Here is a 20000-nt window from a genome sequence, read left to right on the forward strand (position 1 = left end):
AATCGAAAGTTTTTCTACTTCCAACAATATCCTGCCTTAAAAAACTGCACGCCTTGGATAAAAAAAATTGCCGAACACAATATGCAAAGAGAACCGAAATCTTTTATCTATCTCGAACAGAAATGAGGATGGTTTTAAAAAAATATATTTAAACCCCTTCTCAGATAAGCACATAAATCTAGAAGACTTAAAAAAAAAAAAACAGCAAACAACGCACTAAGAGAAAACGGTTTTAAAATATGGGAAAAAAATTTTTTTTACATCTTAAATAGATTTTGTAGCCTTGAAAAATTAAACCACGCAATGATAAAAAATGCCTCAAGATATAAGCACAGCCGAAAGACTTTTGTTACCCTATAACAAAACAACGTCCTAAAAAAAAAAAAAGCCGGGAACCCTACAACAAATGAAGCCAGCACCGAGACAAAGAGACGAGGGGAAGAGAAAGAAACTTTTCTTTTACCTTGAACAGCAGAAACTGGTCGACATGGCCGGAATCGCTTCCCTTATCCATGAGGTACTGGTCACGACTGGCGTCAGAGTAGCCATTACCTGCAAGAATAATTGAAATAATAATTTGGCTGAAAAAAAAGGCAATTAGTTGTTTGATCAAAAAAAAGATTATTATCAAATCCTTGGCTCATTATTTGACAGCTACGAGATCGAAGTAAGATAGACTGCCGTTGTAAGACAGTGGTTTACAATAAGATGAGAAACAACAGAGCAACTAAACCCTATTATCCTTCCTTTCTTTTGTGGGTTTCTTCGGGCCTGGGCTAGATGAGGACGTTGCGTTTCCCGTCTCCTTTGTCCATGCACGTAAAAAAAGCAAGTGAAAATGCTCTGAAGTTTCTTCGGGGCAATATCGAGTTTTCTGTACAGCCGCTACAGGGTATAATCAAGGCCACTGAAAAGCAGATCTATCTTTCGGTGGTCTCGATATAATGCTGTGTGAACCGTGGCCCATGAAACTTTAACGACAGGGGCCACTGACTTGAAATTCAAGCTTCCAAAGATTATGGTGTTCATTAGGAGGAAGTAAGAGGAGAGAAAGGGAAATACACAAAGAAAGAAAACACTTATTAAAAAAGAAAAAAAAATTAACAAATAGATAAAAATGTATTAGTGCTAGGAAAGTAGCATTAGGGTAGAAATGCATTGCATCTTCGCTTGAACTTCTAAAGTTCCAATCGCACGACTTCCTCTGGGAGGCTGTTCCTCGACATCCCGCTTTTCTGTGGGCCATAATCGAAGTCCTGAACTATCCAACCCACTAAAGGTTCCTTCTCGACAAGCTTACATTCCAATGTCTCCCAAAAATAATCAGTACTCACGAGGCTAACCTTAGAATACAGTTTTTTTTTAAGGCCAAAGGCCAAGCTCTGGGACCTATGAGGTCATTCAGCGCTGAACCGGAAATAGAGTAAGGTTTGAAAGGTGTAACAGGAGGAAAACCTCGCAGATGCACTATGAAACAGTTGTTAGGAGAGGATGGAAAGTAACTTTAAGTAAGGTGGAAGAAAAAGAATATGAACGGAGGTACAGTAAAAGGAATGAAAGGGGTTTTAGCTAGGAAACGAAAGGACGTTGCAAAGAACCTTAAGTAATGCCTACACTGCACCGCATGAGGTGCACTGACGGCACTACTCTCCTACGGGGAAGAGGATAACCTTGGTCAAATAATACTAAAATTACGCACACAGAGATTTGCGTTACCCTGATAACAAACACACAAACAAACAAACAAACAAAGTCAATCTATTTATAAAATATTACAGTCATGGGAGCAGTTACAAATCAACAGTTATAATTAAGGTCTTCACGAAACAATAAGATTGTCAATGAATGTACGAAATTTAGGCCAGGTGGCCCGGCACCAATAAGATCAAGATGCCTTTAACTAATAAAAATGGTTACAATGGAGGTCTGCTTAAAGAAAAACGAAACTGACTTCAGAAGAACATTCACAGAGCAAACAGATATAACTGGGTAATTTTTAAACCTCCCAGTGCACTGAGCTCTCTATACAGAAGCCTGGCCAAGGCGGAGAGGGACCAAGACATTCCTCGGGTGCAAGGAAGCAGATGAAACGTGGAAAGAGACGAAGGAAGAGGAATACCTGCCAGGTTAATTAGCAATTAACATGTTAATAACGCTGGGAAGGATGCTGAGTAATGTAAGTGAGCGTACTAGATTGAATTAAACTGAATACAGAATTTAGGCCAAACACCAAGCACTGGGACCTATGAGGTCATTCAGCGCTGAAACGGAAACTGACAGAAGGTTTGAAAGGAGTAACAGGAGGAAAACCTCGCAGCTGCACTATGAATCAATTGTTAGGAGATGGTGGAATGCAAGATGGAAGAAAGAGAATATGGAAGGAGGTACAGTAAAAGGAGCGAAAGGGGTTGCAGCTAGGGGCCGAAGGCACGCTGCAAAGAACCTTAAGTAATGCCTACAGTGCACTGCATGAGGTGCACTGACGGCACTAGCCTCCTAAGAGGGTACTAGATTAATGAATATGAAAAATAAAAATGCTAACAATCAAACTGACACATATACATGATTCTACAAAAAAAAAAAAAACATGACAAAGAAGCAAAAACAAGACGCTGACAAAAACAATCGCACTACACATAAGGCGCTTAAGAATACCTAATGGAATGGAGGCGGGTGGATGTGACAAATGCAAAAATCTGAAGCTTATGAAACGAAAGTTTCGATGAATAACAATGATAAAATATTAAACGTTAGAATGAATAACAACTCTAAGATGGTAGGCTGTCTTCAGAAATTACAGTAAAACCCCAGAAGAATGGTAGAGTATATTTTATATATATATTATATATATATATATATATATATATATATATATATATATATATATATATATATATATATAAATGACTGTGAAATACTTTCTGTTAAAACAGAATTCCATCAAATATAAGAACCCATAAAAATGCCAAAATGTGGACAACGAAGGCTATATTTCAGAGACCAAACTGTCTCTCTCCTCAGGCAAATAGTGGATGAGAAAAAATTACAGAAAAGCGGTATGGACCATCTGGTATAAATACCGCTTTTCTGAAACTTTCTCTCATTCACTATTTGCCTGCGAAGAGAGACAGTTTGGTCTCTGAAATATGGCCTTTATTTTTCACATTTTGGCGTTTTTATGGGCTCCTTATATTTGATATATATATATATATATATATATATATATATATATATATATATATATATATATATATATATATATATATATATATATATATATATATATATATATATATATATGTGTGTGTGTGTGTGTGTGTGTGTGTGTGTCTGTGAGAGAGAGAGAGAAGAAAGTTCCTCCGTGGCTGAGAAAAAGGAAAATATCAAAATGTCCAATCAGAACGCCTCGTAACAAATTGCAGAGCCGCAAAAAAATGTAATCTGACGTAATAGAGACTGCCCTTTACAACACTTGGCCGATATATTTCAGCATGCATGAATAATCTTTAATAAACCTTAACCAATAACATTACTTGATTCGCAATAATGCCTCGTCTTCTGGACCTCACACGAAGTTCCTATGTTTTACGTCTTTTCTTTGCATTCTTGCCTAGGATTTATGTCCTGCGAAGATATCAGCTTTTCTTGTTTCTTATTAGAGTATAATTAGTTTTTTAATTGAATATGATATCATGGACTACGTTTGGCAATGGATAACTTTATGAAACAATAAACAATCAATCATGCTGAATAAAACACGTGGATCATCGTCTTTATTTACTGTAGATAAAGAGAAATATCAATAAAATAATAGTATAAATAACAACAATAGTATAAAAATAACAATAATGATGATGATTTTGCTGTTAAATACTTTAATATATATATATATATATATATATATATATATATATATATATATATATATATATATATATATATATATATATATATATATATATTTTTTTTTTTTTTTTTTTTTTCAGGCGCTTATAAGTCTTAAGCTTACAAAACTTTTAAGTTGCGGATTTTATTATATCAATGCCAATGATCATGAAAAAGTATGATTAACATAATAATAATAATAATAATAATAATAATAATAATAATAATAATAATAATAATAATAATAATAAACTATAATTATTGCTACCATTATTATTAATTTGTGTACTTCTATTTACTTGTCTATTTAACTAATTCTATTCTTTTATAAGACTATTCAGTCTCAATACTGATGTCTATCTTATCCTCAAGGGAACACGAGACTCGTCGAAATTGCCATTGGGTGGAATCAGATTGTCCCAATTTTGGTAATCTTGGTGAAAGTGGCCACGGTGCTTACATCCAGCCAGGATGTTTCTTGAATATCTCTTCTTTGATTTTATTTTTTTGTTTCCTTTTATATTCTAATACATTTTTGTTGCTAACTGTGGCTTTTATTGACAAATATAAGCACACAAAAATACACACATTATATGTATGTATGTATATATATATATATATATATATATATATATATATATATATATATATGTATGTATGTATATATACATATGGATGGAGAAGGGTATGGGACTAATGACTCTATCTCAAAAAGACTTCTTCAGAACCAGGGAGTAACACTCTCTGGTGTCAACCCTCTCAGATGAAGAATATATATGTATATATGTATGTATATATATATATATATATATATATATATATATATATATATATATATATATATATATATATATATATATATATATATACATATTACAATGTGACATATATATATGTACATACTATAAATATCTTTTGTATCCAGCTGATGTTCGAATAAATAAGAAAATACCAATCATATCCCTATATTGTTGGCTTACATTTGGATAAAATATCAAGACCCTCATTTTTCATGCCCAAGGTTGCCAAGCCAAGCCGAAGACCAACACATATTAGATACTTGACACAAGCCAGATTCCCAACCCATGAATAAAGAAGAAGAAGAAGAAGAAGAAGAAAAAGAAGAAGAAGAAGAAGGCTCTCCATTTCTGTCTCCCGAAGCGAGACTGTACAAAGAGAATTTCCTTATGCACAAACAAGACGAAAAACTAACAAACGAGGCAAACACGGTGTAATTAACATTTAAATGCAGTTAACAAGGATCGTGATCTGTGTTCTTAATGCTTGGCTTCTCTCTCTCATTTGCAAATTATTCTTACCCCTTTATTTCTTCAATCGACCATTGGTCACCTTCATCTCCCACCCTTCAGATTTTAAGAAGCTTCTCTCTTTTCTCAAACTACCCTTAACCATGGTTTCTCTCTCTCTCTCTCTCCCTCTCTCTCTCTCTCTCTCTCTCTCTCTCTCTCTCTCAAACTACCCTTAATTGTGGCTTCTCTCTCTCTCTTTTGCAAACTACTTAACCATGGCTTCTTACTTTTCTTCTCTCTCTCTCGTTTGCAAACTACCCTAACCATGGCTTTTCTCTTTCTCTCTCTTTTGCAAACTACCCCTAATCATGGCTTCTCTCTCTCTCTCTCTCTCTCTCTCTCTCTCCCGTTTGCAAACTACCCTTAACCATGGCTTTTCTCTCTCTCTCTCTCTCGTTTGCAAACTACCCTTAACCATGGCTTCTCTCTCTCTCTCTCTCTCTCGTTTGCAAACTACCCTTAACCATGGCTTTCTCTTTCTCTCGTTTCCAAACTACCCTTAACCATGGCTTTCTCTCTCTCTCTCTCTCTTTTGCAAACTAAACCATGGCTTCTTACTTTTCTTCTTATCTCTCCCTCTCTCTCTCTCCTTCTCAGCTGCAAACAACTCTTTTTATTTTCCCCCATCTCTCTTTTTTGTAATCGTTACACTACGATGCATCAGTGGCATGCTATCGCACTTACCGAATAACATTACAGCCCCTCCCTACCACACTCGAATGATCTCCGTGTCCAACGCTGGTCACAGCTTGTTTTCAAAACATCTCAATCCAATCTTGAACCCTTACAGTACTTTAATAATAATAATAATAATAATAATAATAATAATAATAATAATAATAATAATAATAATAATCCATAAGTAAAAATGCGCCGAAGTTTCTTCGGCGTAATCGAGTTTTCTGTACAGCCGCTACAGCATATAATCAAGGCCACCGAAAACAGATCTAGCTTTCAGTGGTCTCGGCATAATGCTGTATGAGCCGCGGCCCGTGAAATTTTAACCACGGCCGGGTGGTGGCCTGTCTAGTATCATTGCCAGAAGCACGATTATGGCTAACTTTAACCTTAAATAAAATAAAGACTACTGAGGCTAGAGGGCTGCAGTTTGGTATGTATGATGACGGACGGGTGAATGATCAACATACCAATTTGCAGCCCTCTAGCCTCAGCAGTTTTTAATATCTGAGGCCGGACAGAAAAAAGTGCGGACGGACAAAGCCGGCACAATAGTTTTCTTTGACAGAAAACTAATAATCTCATAATAGCACGAGTCACTAAAGTGGTGAAGAAATCCACAGTGGTGTAAATGTAAATATATATATTTGAAATATACATACAAACGAGAGCTTTTGAGAACCTGCTCGATTCTCGAAAGCTCTCGTTTGTATATATATTTCATATATATATTTATATTTAAACCAATATGGATTTTTTCACCAATAATAATAATAATAATAATAATAATAATAATAATAATAATAAAAGTAAATGCAAAATATGTAAATAAGTATAAATACGATAATAAACAAATGAAAATAAACACTCATCAACAGTTTCTAAGTACAAATAATCCCCTAATGAGCTCATTACCGAGTGATTATTCTCGATATAGCTGATCTGACAGTTCGACTGCTATTTCTGCCAACCGGTGCAATCTTTTCTTTACATATCTTAAAATTCTATTCACACTTTCCTTCTAAAAGGTCTTCTTAATCTATTCCCTTTTCTTGATAAGCCTTACCTCCTCCTGTCTTTATTTTCACACCTTCCTTCTAAAATGTCTTCTTAGTCTATCCCCTTTCGCTATAATGCCATATCTCCTCTTTTTTTAAATGCTATCTATATCGTTCCCTTCTCCCTTACAGTATCATGGCTTTCCAATCACTTCTATAAATTACTGTCTTATTTCCCCTCCATCTCTCCCCTAAATTATTATCTTGTTCCTCTCCTTCTTCCCATGCATTGCTCTCTTTTTCCTCTCCACCTCCCCCTAATCCACCATCTCATTCCATTTACTCTCCTATACATTACTTTGTCCCTTCTCCCTCTCCGGCTGAAATGCAGTCTTCTTCCACTCCCTTCTGCCCTAAGATACTTTCTTGTTTCATTCCTTCATTCCCAACTCCCCTAAAAAATAAATTTTGCTGAAATCCCACCTTCCTCCTCCGTAAAATTACTTTTTATTCCCCTGGCTTGAAGGGCATTTAAATCGTAATTCTCGTTTCCTTAAACAGCATTCTTATCCTTCTTCCTTAGTATTAGCAGTTATGACTTGGACCATCAACAATGGTCTCTTGTTTGTCTCTTCATCATGAGTTGTAATTTAAGAGATCTTCCACATTCACGATTGATCCCTGATCCCATTTTTCTGCCCAGAGCAACTAGATTCGCTGAGCAGTTGCGCCAATATGCAGTAATGTGCCTCGATGAAGAACTTCTCCGTTCCATCGGTTCTTTATTCCTCACACCGTTGGACAGTGGAACAGCCTCCAAGAAGATGTCGTGCAATTGGAAATTCAGAAGTTCAAGCAAACATTCGGTGCACTGCTACCCTAATACAATTCAACTTGTATTTTAATATTTTACTTAAATTTATTTATTTATTTATTTGTTCATTGATCTGTTTTTAGAATAAATGATCTCTTTCTGTATTCCCCATCACCTTCTGCTTCTTCTTTATGAATGAATACCAACCATATTCTTTGGAAGCTTGAATTTCAAGTCAATGGCCACTGTGGTGGGCTTGTTCCATATGAATATGTTCATCTTCTGAATAATAATAATAATAATAATAATAATAATAATAATAATAATAATAATAATAATAATAATAATAATAATAATAATAATAAAAGTTAACTTATAATAATAAAAAGCTAACTTAGTCAAATTCCCTTTTCCCCAAAATACAATTTCATTCCCCATTCCTTTTCTCTCCCTCTTTCAGAGAAGCAAGAGATCTTGCTGATTGTGCTACATGTCTGAGTGGTAAGTGGAGGACCACTTACCACTCAGGCATGTAGCATAATCAACAAAGACCATAAAAAACCGGCTTCTGACGCGAAGCACACACTTCCCATACAATGGACAATTATCGTCTTAGATTGGCCTGGCGGGGAGAATGGTCGTCTCCTTACTGGGACTATTCTTTGTTGGGCAATCTGGCCTTTACAAATGTTACATTAGGAAATTCCATTATCCAATATTTCCCTAATTTAATGGAAATCTTAATTGAAGTGGCTTTTCTTCGGCAAGTTGCACTCGGGAACATGACATTAGGCAATCGTAGTTCTTTGTGCAGTTTGACCGTGAAACCAACAACATTACGTTAGTGACTGTCTTGCCTTAGGCAATCCGTACTTAACAAGAGGATAGAACAGAATAGACTATGGAATTTAACCGAAGGCCAAGCACTGGGACTTATGAGGTCATTCAACGCCAAAACGGAAATTTACAGTTAAAAGGTCTGAAAGGTGTAACGGGAGGAAAACCTCACAATTGCAAACTGCGAAGGAGAGGGTGGAAAGTAAGATGGAAGAAAGAATATGAACGGAGGTACAGTAAAAGGAATGAAAGGGGTTGCAGCTAGGGGCCGAAGGCACGCTGCAAAGAACCTTAACTAATGCCTACAGTGCACCGCATGAGGAAAACTGACGACACTACCCCCCACGGGGCGGCTTACCGTGCCCAAATAAAGATATCTGATTGCCCATTATATTGACCACCACACAAAATAACTGGTGTTCATTTATTTTATATGAAAAGGCCGACGGAACGGACAATCCAACGTCCTTTCCTAGCCCAGGCCCGAAAAAACAGGAAGAGGGAAGAAAAGCGAGGCCCGACTTACAAAGATTGTGAGACAGGAAAACAGAAGCATGAAGGGAATGCCAAAACTTGACAGTAAGACAATATATAAATAAATGAATAAGCAGGTACAATGTGCATGGCAAGAAAGAAGTTATACCCGTACAATCCGATAGTTATTTAGTCATATAACCTACCGGTTGATGTGGAATGTGAACCGCATTCCATCACCGTACTGTGCAGAGCGTAGACACTGAAATTCATAGGAGAATTTCAGATGAAATTTCACCTTCCTCCAGACTAATTTCGAATAACATACGATGACTTACACTGGGTTCGGTCAACCCTTGGATGGTTACCACCACCGACTGCCAGAAGCTGTCGGTTACATAAGCTCCTGCGTCCATTACTGAAACACGCTACAGACATTGAATAACCTTAAAATCTCATCTCTCTCTCTCTCTCTCTCTCTCTCTTCTCTCTCTCTCTCTCTCTCTCTCTCTAACGAGCACAGCTGGAAGCCAGAAGGTTTACGTGCAGAATAAGCATATAGGGCAAATCGAATCCATCATCATACTTGTTCCTCTTTCTCTCCGTATTTTTTTCCCCCTGTCAATTCACTACGCCCTCGGCCCCTCGCCCAATCAGCTAATTTGAATATGCCAGCCGCATAAAGAGACTCAAATTGCGACCTGTAGAGTTCTGGTCGTAAAAATCATGAGGAGAAAGACTGCTGTGGAGTGTGATGTTCATCCAGGAATTCGCTTCAGCAAAAAAAAAAAAAAGGAAATATTTATATTTTGAATGCTTTCGCCCTCGTTGGTTGAGGATTGCCTCGTCGAGACGCCTCCTCCCCCTCCCCCTCAACACCTACCCCTCCCCCATTCCCTCAAATGATATACTGTCATATCATAATATATAGTTGACAATAATTGCGGAATACCCATTACAACACTTAGTTATGTTGTTGTTCCAACCTCTTTTTTCCTCTCTCTCTCTCTCTTCCTATCGACTGCTTAGCTGTAGCAGAGGCAGTCGACTAACAGTCCTGTTCATAATTGCAGGTGTATTCAAACAGAGGCACAGTGACTTTTTAAGGAATCATGTCTATACCGTTTGTGTATGTATATTTTTTATTATTATTATTCAGAAGATGACCCTATTCTAATGGAACGAGTCCACATGGGCCATTGACTTGAAATTCAAGTTTCCAAAGAACATGGTGTTCAATAGGTATGTGTGTATATATAAATAAATAAATAATATATATATAATGTATATGTATAAATACATACATACATACATACATAATAGCCTATATACGCGCATAAACAGTAACGGTTCTTATTAATACTATCGGAATTTTCCACAAACCAATGCCATAAACCCAACTGGGTTTTAAGTGTATAACAGAGTCCCCCCGCCCCCAGGGGCCACGCAGTACTGTAGACTCGCCCTTTCAAAAACATTTTTTAACTCGTAGTTTCTCCCATTTTCATGGTGACTTCTCAGGGCAACAAAATCAACACAGTTACGTACAGACGTAAGAAAATTCACTTTTACGAAGAAATTAAAAATAAATCAGGGTATTGCAATGAAGTGATTCAGAGCTAGTAGCTTCTTAACACGACAATAAGGTGGTAACTGATTTACTCAGCGTGCAGTCACACTAGATTGCTTTCGAATATCAGTTCACCGGAAAAAAAAAGTAAAATTGACTCGGACACAGATTTTGATCTTTGCAGAAGCGATAGTTAATGTTACTCGATTCTAAAAGGAAGCTGCCTTTCCTTTGGATTAACTAAACTGGCAGCAAATTGTACACCTTTGCTGATAAACATCTGATGAACAGATTTTCTCGCGCTGGGTGTGGATTATGTCGTCGACTATAATAATATTCTGTAATAATAAAATCCCAGTGGATTTTGTTTGTCCTCCCCCAGGTGACAGTAGGGGAGACATGACACAGCCACTCACCCGCTGCGAACCGGTTTGTCCGCCTCGGGTGGGGGAGGGGTAGGCAGGGGAACGAGAGGGTAGGGGAGACATCTACCCTCCTCCTGCAAGCCTGTTTGTCCGCCCAGGGTGGGGGCGGGGTAGGTAGGGGATCGGGAGGGTAGGGGAGACAGCAGCTCCGGGTTCCAATATGCGTAGCGCGCGTGCCAACAAGCTCGTAGTATATGTTCTTGGATATCAGCATAAACTGTATCAAAACCCTGTGGGGAGCAGCGCCTCTGCCTTGTGGACGACTATTCACTCCAACTTAATCAGAGGCTTAGGGATCTACCGGCAAGAAAAGCCGCAGTTGTGGACGCATTAGATGAACATAAGAGGATTCCAAACCTACTCCGGCAGAAGCTACACTGACTCTACTCTTTAGCTGTCCTGATTTATTTTGCCCCTGAAGGAGGTGGTTCCGCCTAAAAGGGAACTGAATTAGCCATTGGCAACTGCCGCTCTCTGACTAAGCGTGTGCGCCAAAGGCGTTAGTTTAGTTAGATGGTTTGAGAGACGGACAGTAAAATCCAATCCTGGAAAGGCGACGAAGTTGCACACACACCATGAACAGACATATTCAATTGAGTGATTCAATGATAAACATTTTGATGGAACAATGATTCCTCACATCGATTATTTTTTAAGTTTCGAAACTTGGCAGCAACTCAAAATAGTCGACTAACAATCAAGCACATAGCTGCCTAAACACGTATACTGACTGATTGATGAAGTTCAGGCTGTCAAGCCAAGCACTAGGGTACTTTCAGAAAACCCCACAGCTGTATATTTGTTACAGTTAGAGGTGGTGGACAGCAATACTGAAGAAAAAAGCTAGAAGGTGCACTGACGGCCCCAACCTCCCTTCCATGCTTACGAAGTTATCGAGACGAGAGGGAGAATTTCACCCCTCCCTCCACCAAGAGGAGATATATGCAAGTCATGAGCTCCAAACTTGCAATGCGACCAGATGAAGCCATTTATTAAAAACGAAATCTCCCTAAGGTTGACGAATTGAATATTATATTTGTGCAACGTGCTTTCAACTACATTTCAAGGCGTCTTGCTTACAGAGAAAGATCCCCTTTCTATTTGCAATTCCTCCCTCTTTATAAATCTCGTTTGCGACTCCGATCAAGACTCTCCAAAAGATATTGTATACAGGCATCTCTATTCGTGACTATGGCCAAGAGTAAACTGCACTGAGGTTAGGTAAACAACGTAGTAGGACGACAAGACGTGGAACGTGGGACCGCCACCAAGAAGCTTTGCCTTGGGAAAATGACTGCAATATTTATCACTTTTTCTTTTTTTACTTTAGAGGCCGATAGGGGCGGGCAGCCTAATGCACTGACCTGGGCCAGGTACAATTTAACAATCAATCAAAGGAGGAGGACGTCGCAAGGACTGGTTTAACCCGCCTTAAAGATAGAAAGCTATAATGCCTGGGAAAAAAATTTGCACAACAATTGACAGAGAATAAAAATTAATCATTGGCAAAGGCACGTAGATGGTATATATATCCCTTGTAGTGATAAAAAATCTTCACAAAATATCATAAAAAATCCGATAGGTATTATAAAAAAAATCTCAGAAAATTAAAATATGAAAAACAGCAGAAAATCAAAATATGAAAAACAGCCTAAGTTCCACTAATACTCAACGACGTCTTTAGTTTCGTTCCACCTAATTCTTGAAAACAGAAAAAGGTACCCCTACTAATGGAAGGTTAAAAACCTCTTAAAACCAGCCTTTATTACATGAGTCTTGAAAATGCGCTCCAATGCTCCATCTCCTACAGCATGCGAGGGATTCAAAAGAGATCACAGACAAAAAAAAAAGGGAGAGAGAGATTAATGAAACATTTAAGGGCACAGATATCAGCTGATCCTATGTATACGTTATGAGGCCACAGTACTACTAATTCATTCTTTTAAGGTCTCAATGTGACCCTCTGCCGCTAAATTTCAGTAATGGGTTACAGCAGGTCATTACATAAAGCGTCTGGCAATTCAAATACTATACCCAGACTTAATATTGCTTGGCTTCACAGGTCGAAAGAACGGCGGTGAAACGGATGTGTTCTTGCTTGACATTTATTATGGGTTACCCGTCCAAAAACTGACCAAATCCAAATATGAGTACACGAATTATAACAACAATTATAACAGAAAAATTAAAATGATAATGCCTACCTCCATTAACCCTGCCACAATTACATGTTTACTGGACAATTCGTTTTAAAACTGAAATTCAATAAACAACTTTACAAGCTGCAAATAAAGAATTATATAATTATTATTATTATTATTATTATGACCAGTATATCCATACCGTGAAAAATTACAGTAATATAAGAGAAAGGACCGAAAATTCAAGCCCCGACACAAGGGACGTTACGTACTTTCCCGAAATTCGGCCAAAGGTATCTTCACTTTACATACATTAGGAAACCTTATTATTCATTAAAAAAAATGAATGCGCATAACTGAGTGGAATAAAACAGATGGCAGTTGTTTGGTTTAGTTTAATAATGATAATAATTAAACATTTATTGTGTGAGTGTCCGAAGTATAATCAGCAACGAACATCAGGTTTTGGAAATAAATCGATCAGTGATATTTTGTCAGCAACTTCGAAATTTGTAATTAATCCAATTATAAAGTTTTTGAAAAATTGTAATTGGCAAAATATAAAAAAATATATATAAATAAAAACAAATCCTTCGGACCAGCCCTGTGAGAGCTGACAATCAGTTCAGTGGTCTGGTAAAATAATAATAATAATAATAATAATAATAATAATAATAATAATAATAATAATAATAATAATAATGATACGCCAGCCTCATGCCATCACGAGCGCCTTGAATTGCAACTCAGGAACCTCTCTATCCTTGTGAGCCTTGACAGGTCTCTGAAGGGGACTCTGGATCCTTGATGCTCTCTGTACTGTGTAAGAACAAGATCGTCAATTGGTATCCGCCGAATTTTATAAAATCCCAAATAAAGCCAGAAAATGAAATGACCAAGATTTCGCAAATATAATTTGACCTTTAAATACCACACTCATTGGAGCGTTCCGTCCGGGGAAAAAAAAAATCATGTAATCACGTTTCAACAGTAATGGTCATCTCGCTGACAAAAACTCTCTACGTGACTAAGGCCGCCGACTTTAATCCCAACAGACGTTATACCTCAGCAATGCAGATTAATTGTCAGTTCTTCCTTATTCGGCAACACGTGGAAAATGAGAGAAAGAACAAGAGCGCGGAGTGAGTCAGCTTCCAACGATGTCTGCACGTACAATTCAGCTACGTGAGATCAGTCTTGGCTGAAGAAGATTCCGTATTAATCCTAACGTACGGTATTATCTAATACGGGAGGAGAGCAGAATTCACCCAGTCAATCATTTTTTGACAATCTATTACAAGAACTTGGGTGAGTGAAGCCTGTCAGCTGCCAGAGATACTTGCACGTAGTAGACCTACCGTACGTGAGATCGGCCGACAGCCTTCTAAAAACTCCCGGCTCAATTGAGCGTAAAATTGAGCTTACAATTTGTTTTACCAATGACAGCTCTTTCAAGCCTCGGTATTGGGGGTGTCAACAGACGAAGGCCATGAAGGAAACAATTAACCTCTTCAAGAGATTAAAACAAAAACAAAAACAAAAAAAAAAGGCCACCCATGTCATTCCTGAGTTAAGATGTCAGATGACAGGATTATCAGAAAATGGCGGAATGCTTAGAATAGAATATAGAATTTAGGCCAAAGCCCAAGCGCTAGGACCTATGAGGGAAACTGACAGTAAGAAGGTTTGAAAGTTGTAACAGGAAAAACCTCGCAGTTGCACTAGGAAACAATTTTCAGAGAGGGTGGAAAGTCAGATGGATGAGAGATAATGCGAACGGAGGTACAGTACAAGAAATGAGAGAGGTTGCAGCTACGGGCCGTAGGGACGCTGAAAAGACCCTTCAGTAATGCCTACAGTGCATCACGTGAGGTGCACTTACGGCACTACCCGCCTACGGGGGAGAAACGCTTAAAGTTTGCAATAAGCGTCTACATCAGATACCCAAGGAAGGCAGCTGATCTATGAAAGACTATTCTCAGTCAGAGACTAAAAAAGGTCTCCCCATGAAGGAAAAACTAACGCATACGTGGACGTGCTGAAGAAAGACAAGCGGTTCCACATCTGTCCCGGCAGAAGCCCAGAAACAACAATTGAACTGAACTGAACTGAATATAGAATTTAGGCCAAAGGCCAAGCACTGGGAACTATGAGGTCATTCTACGCTGTAATGGAAATTGACAATAAAAAGTTTGAAAGGTGTAACGGGAGGAAACCCCGCAGTTGCACTATGAATCAACTGTTAGGAGAGGGTGGAAAGTAAGATGGAAGAAGGAGAATATGAAATGAGATACAATAAAAGGAACGAGAGGGGTTGCAGCTAGGGGCCGAAGGCACGCCGCAAAGAACCATAGGTAATGCCTACAGTGCACCGCATGAGGTGCACTGACGGCACCAGCCCCCTAAGGGGAAAAACAACAATTGCACAAACGATTTTACGAAGATAAGTACAAAATTAATTTGAGAGGTAGAACAAATAGTTCAAATCTGCATCTTTCTAAGGGGTTTATTTCCAATGAACATCTACACTTCTCTACCATAAAGGAGACTTGTCTATACAATACCTTCATACGTTCTAAATTATCCTTTAATGGGTAACATGCAAATCTCTTGCATGCAACCTGTTACCTTTCTTGATTCACCTATTCTGTGACTTATCCTTTCTCTCTTGTATGAATTCAATCGTTTCTATTTTTCTCCCACATTATATAGCGTAGGAAGGAGAGAGCAAACAGATAAAAATTAAAATATAATATATGTATATATATATATATATATATATATATATATATATATATATATATGTGTGTGTGTGTGTGTGTGTGTGTGTATGTATATCTTAATTTAATTGCAATCATACAAAAGATTAAGCTAAGACCTTCAATATAACTGTCAATTACATACACATTCATACATTTATAATATATATATAATATATACGTGTATGTATGTATATATATATATATATATATATATATATATATATATATATATATATATATATATATATATGAAGCTACCAATTAATTTCCACACGAGAGGCTGTGGGAAGCCAAACAAATATCCCCGGCTTTATTAGTGATTTGTTCCGCTTGGGTTCCCAGGTCCTTGTCATACCTCTCTCCTCTCTCTTTGTCCTCACTCTCTCATTAAAGGCAATTAGAGAGAGAGAGAGAGAGAGAGAGAGAGAGAGAGAGAGAGAGAGAGAGAGAGAGAGAGTCACATACCATAACTTACTAAGAAGTTCATCACCTGCAACTTCTTAAGATCACTTTCAAGGGGAGTATGCAATTAGAGAGAATCTGATCGCAGATAACTGTCAGTCTTAAGATAATAATAATAATAATAATAATAATAATAATAATAATAATAATATATTAACACTAAAATAATAATAATAATAATAATAATAATAATAACAATAATAACACGGTCGCCGGCTTATAAATAACCGTTCCAGCGTACGTGGACCAAATTCTGGCTATCCGCGAAGCCAGATGGCATGACGCCAGACGATTCAAATCCAGATGACAGTAATCCTCTCGCAATGACGTTATGCGTGATTGCCATTAAAATCGTTAATTACAACCATGTTAGTCTGAGTTGCTCCAGTGATTTCAAACTGGGTTACGGCGCTCTCTCTCTCTCTCATATATTTATATATAATATACATATATATATATATATATATATATATATATATATATATATATATATATAATATATATATATATATATATATATATACACAAGAGAATCATTAATATTAAAACTTTTCTTTTAAAACTTTTCTTTGCGTGCAATTTCCACGTTATTTTCTATGATTCCCCTTTCTCTTTTTCTCTCTTAACTTCAATAATAATAATAATAATAATAATAATAATAATAATAATAATAATAATAATAATACCTTCGAAAATTAGCCATGAACATGAGCATATTAATAGTCATGATTGAGATTCTCAAAAGGACATTTTAAATTCAGAGTTGATTGTGTATAAATCTCCTGAAGCAACTGCTTGATGAAATAACTAATTGATAGATTTGACATGACTGACGTCACAGCACCGTTGTAGTCGACGCCGCGTGGACACAGACAAATATAGCAAGGAAAGGAGTTGAATTTCTGATGACTGGCAGTTCCGTCGTTTTATATTTATCCATAAATAAGCAACGTAGTATTTAATATAATCTCTCATTATTAATAATAAAAAAAGTATGCAAATATTTGTTGTTAAGCGAATGGATTTTTCCTGGGATGATACTACAACTAATACTACTACTAATACTGCTGCTGCTGCTACTACTGCTACTGCTACTACTCTGGCTCCATCTAGCAGTAATACCCCTCATGGTGTGCGCTCAAGCTCTCTTCTCAAACACCACAGGCAACCATCTTTTACTCGAAATCTTTTATTGTGTCTAAGTATTTCACTCTACTATTGCTACTCAAGATAATAATAAAAATTATTTAGTATTAAAGTTACTTCTACTAATACGGCAGAAAAAGCTAATTGCGGTTTCATCTTTTTTTTTTAATCCTTGTAACAACACGGAACGCCAAAGGAGTTCCGTAAGGAGTGTTGATAACATTCGGCAAGAGAATGAAAACATATAAAGAAATCAGCTGCTGTTACAATATTAACCCTGCTTTATATCTGTGCAAGTCTTGCTTCTATGCACAGCCCGTAAGATAAATTTTAAAAAATGTAATTGTCTTAGCAACAGAGATGTGATCTAAAAAAAAATTCCTCATAAATCTTTTGCCAGAATTGTATGCAATAAAACTCTTCGTGCTATTTGGATTATGGTTTTTTCATAGCCATGATTATTATGAAACTGCTTTTCAAAATGTTATGCACCTAATTTTTAACGGGTCCTTTTCTCATGAAAATAACACTTTCACCTACCCTTTGTTTTAAGATCTTTAAATTGGAACATAATTTGCCAACATTATGGATAACATGGGGGTATCCAGCATACTTACTAGCGGCATTTACAACTTTCCGAAGTCGATAAAAAAAAAAAAATGCATAAATAAACGAGACTTACAACGCCCCTCACCGTAAACAAAGTATAAAATATGACACTAATATATCGGCCAACACGAGTGCTATGCAATATTTACATTTCGAAGTAGGTCCTTCCCCTGCCTTTAGTTCTACGCATACACAGGTAGGTAACCGATACTTATGAACACTGCCCCTTGACATTTCAAAGTCAAACTCTGTGCTTGTCATCAAAATTTATTCCTAAGAAAATGTCACTACAAAAATGTATCCTGTTCAGAGGCGCTTGGAAAGACAGACATCCTTATTTATTATGATAATGGTGAGATACTTCTTTTAGCAACAAGTAGTCAACTATGTGCACATCTCCCAAAAATCAACCAATTCGACAGGACCATCAAGACCCGTCCAACCGTTCTTAAGATACCCAACTATTATGTACACACACACACACACACACTCTCTCTCTCTCTCCGGAACACGTGTGTAAACACATAACCCTTCAACTGCGTTGTCTGCGTTAGTGACAAATGAAATTAGAAGACTTTTTAAAAGAACAGACATAAATGATAAATTTGTTCACAGACGCAAAAGGATGCACGGGCTAAGTACAAGATGGTGTCCGGTTAAGAGATGGTGACGTCAAAATCTTGGCTTTTACACTTGATGATGTCACAGCCAGGACCGTCTATACTGAGCAACTGAATCCTTTTGCCATCCATTTAAATTTTGGGAGACGCAGTCAAGAGTGGGGCTGCAATTAAAGCAATAAAAACAAATGATAGTGAAGGTATCGAGAAAAAAAAAAAGCAAGAAATTTTAAAAGAGAATTTTGGAAATATGGGAGAAAAAAACTTTAAATATTAAAGAAGAAAGTCGCTATCCACAAACAAGGTAAAATGGGACAAACACAGTGTTTCCAATTAAATGAGAAGAATACCCAGATGTACCGACTGCAAAGTCTGTAACAGCATTACAAGAATAATAACTATTTGGAAGCAAGGCTTAGACTCTCACTAAACTCTCAGATCAGAAGTTGACTATTTTCGAGATTTATGGACCTATATTTGATATAATGGAAGGCTCAAATGCCTCTCAATTGGTACAATTAGCAAACATTAGGGACCTTCATTGCATGGATGGAGGGCTACCACATAACCCAAGTTCCACAACCATGTTTCTACAAACCAATGATTTGGAACTCTTCCCAATTCCACTTCCCCATAGTTCTATAGACTTCCCTTCTTCCCAGGGTGGGTCTTTCGCTCCCTTCAGGGCCAAGCCACCCAATTCTTTGTTCCGTGCTCTGTTCTGACCTGTGCGAGATATGGACATCATCCTGAACTTCCCACTGGTCTCTGTATTCTCTTACTCTGTTGACATTTGGGTTTCAAAATCACCAACTGCCAGTTAACCGGACTAATAATGGCTGTTACAAGTCACACATTTCATTTTCATAAGGCAGGGCCGTCAGTCCCACACTCAACCATTCTTTTTTTAAATCCAGGTTTGGAGCCTAGAAGACTGAATATAAAGACGTCTCCAGACACTACGGACAGATTTGCGTATCGGTAAACTCTTATAGAGGCAATTTCCCCTTGACCAATAATCAGAATCCTATAATATTCTTTTGAGATTTTGATAACCTGCCGTAACATTCGTAATCACCACAACCTACCAGCACAATAAATAAATAATTAAATACACACTGTACATACTAATTCATAAACACTTTATAGACCCAGGCACTCATAATAAGAAAAAAACTATCGCGCAAGAACCAAAAGTCGATTCGAGACATAAACAAAGAACCACGCAACTTGCAAAATCATTACCGAGCGGACAAAGGCAAGAAAAAA

General features: G+C 37.2%; 1 long non-coding RNA gene across 1 annotated transcript in view; it reads right to left on the reverse strand.

Annotated features, from left to right (window-relative positions):
• Positions 1–20000, reverse strand: part of LOC136830208 (uncharacterized) — a 344962-nt gene that overhangs the window by 320409 nt on the left and 4553 nt on the right. The window contains exon 2 of the long non-coding RNA XR_010850596.1: positions 464–552. This is a non-coding gene — a long non-coding RNA (uncharacterized lncRNA). The remainder of the gene's footprint in view (positions 1–463; positions 553–20000) is intronic.

Source organism: Macrobrachium rosenbergii, chromosome 46, assembly GCF_040412425.1.
Source record: "Macrobrachium rosenbergii isolate ZJJX-2024 chromosome 46, ASM4041242v1, whole genome shotgun sequence".
In the NCBI taxonomy this organism is placed as follows: Eukaryota; Metazoa; Arthropoda; class Malacostraca; order Decapoda; family Palaemonidae; genus Macrobrachium; species Macrobrachium rosenbergii.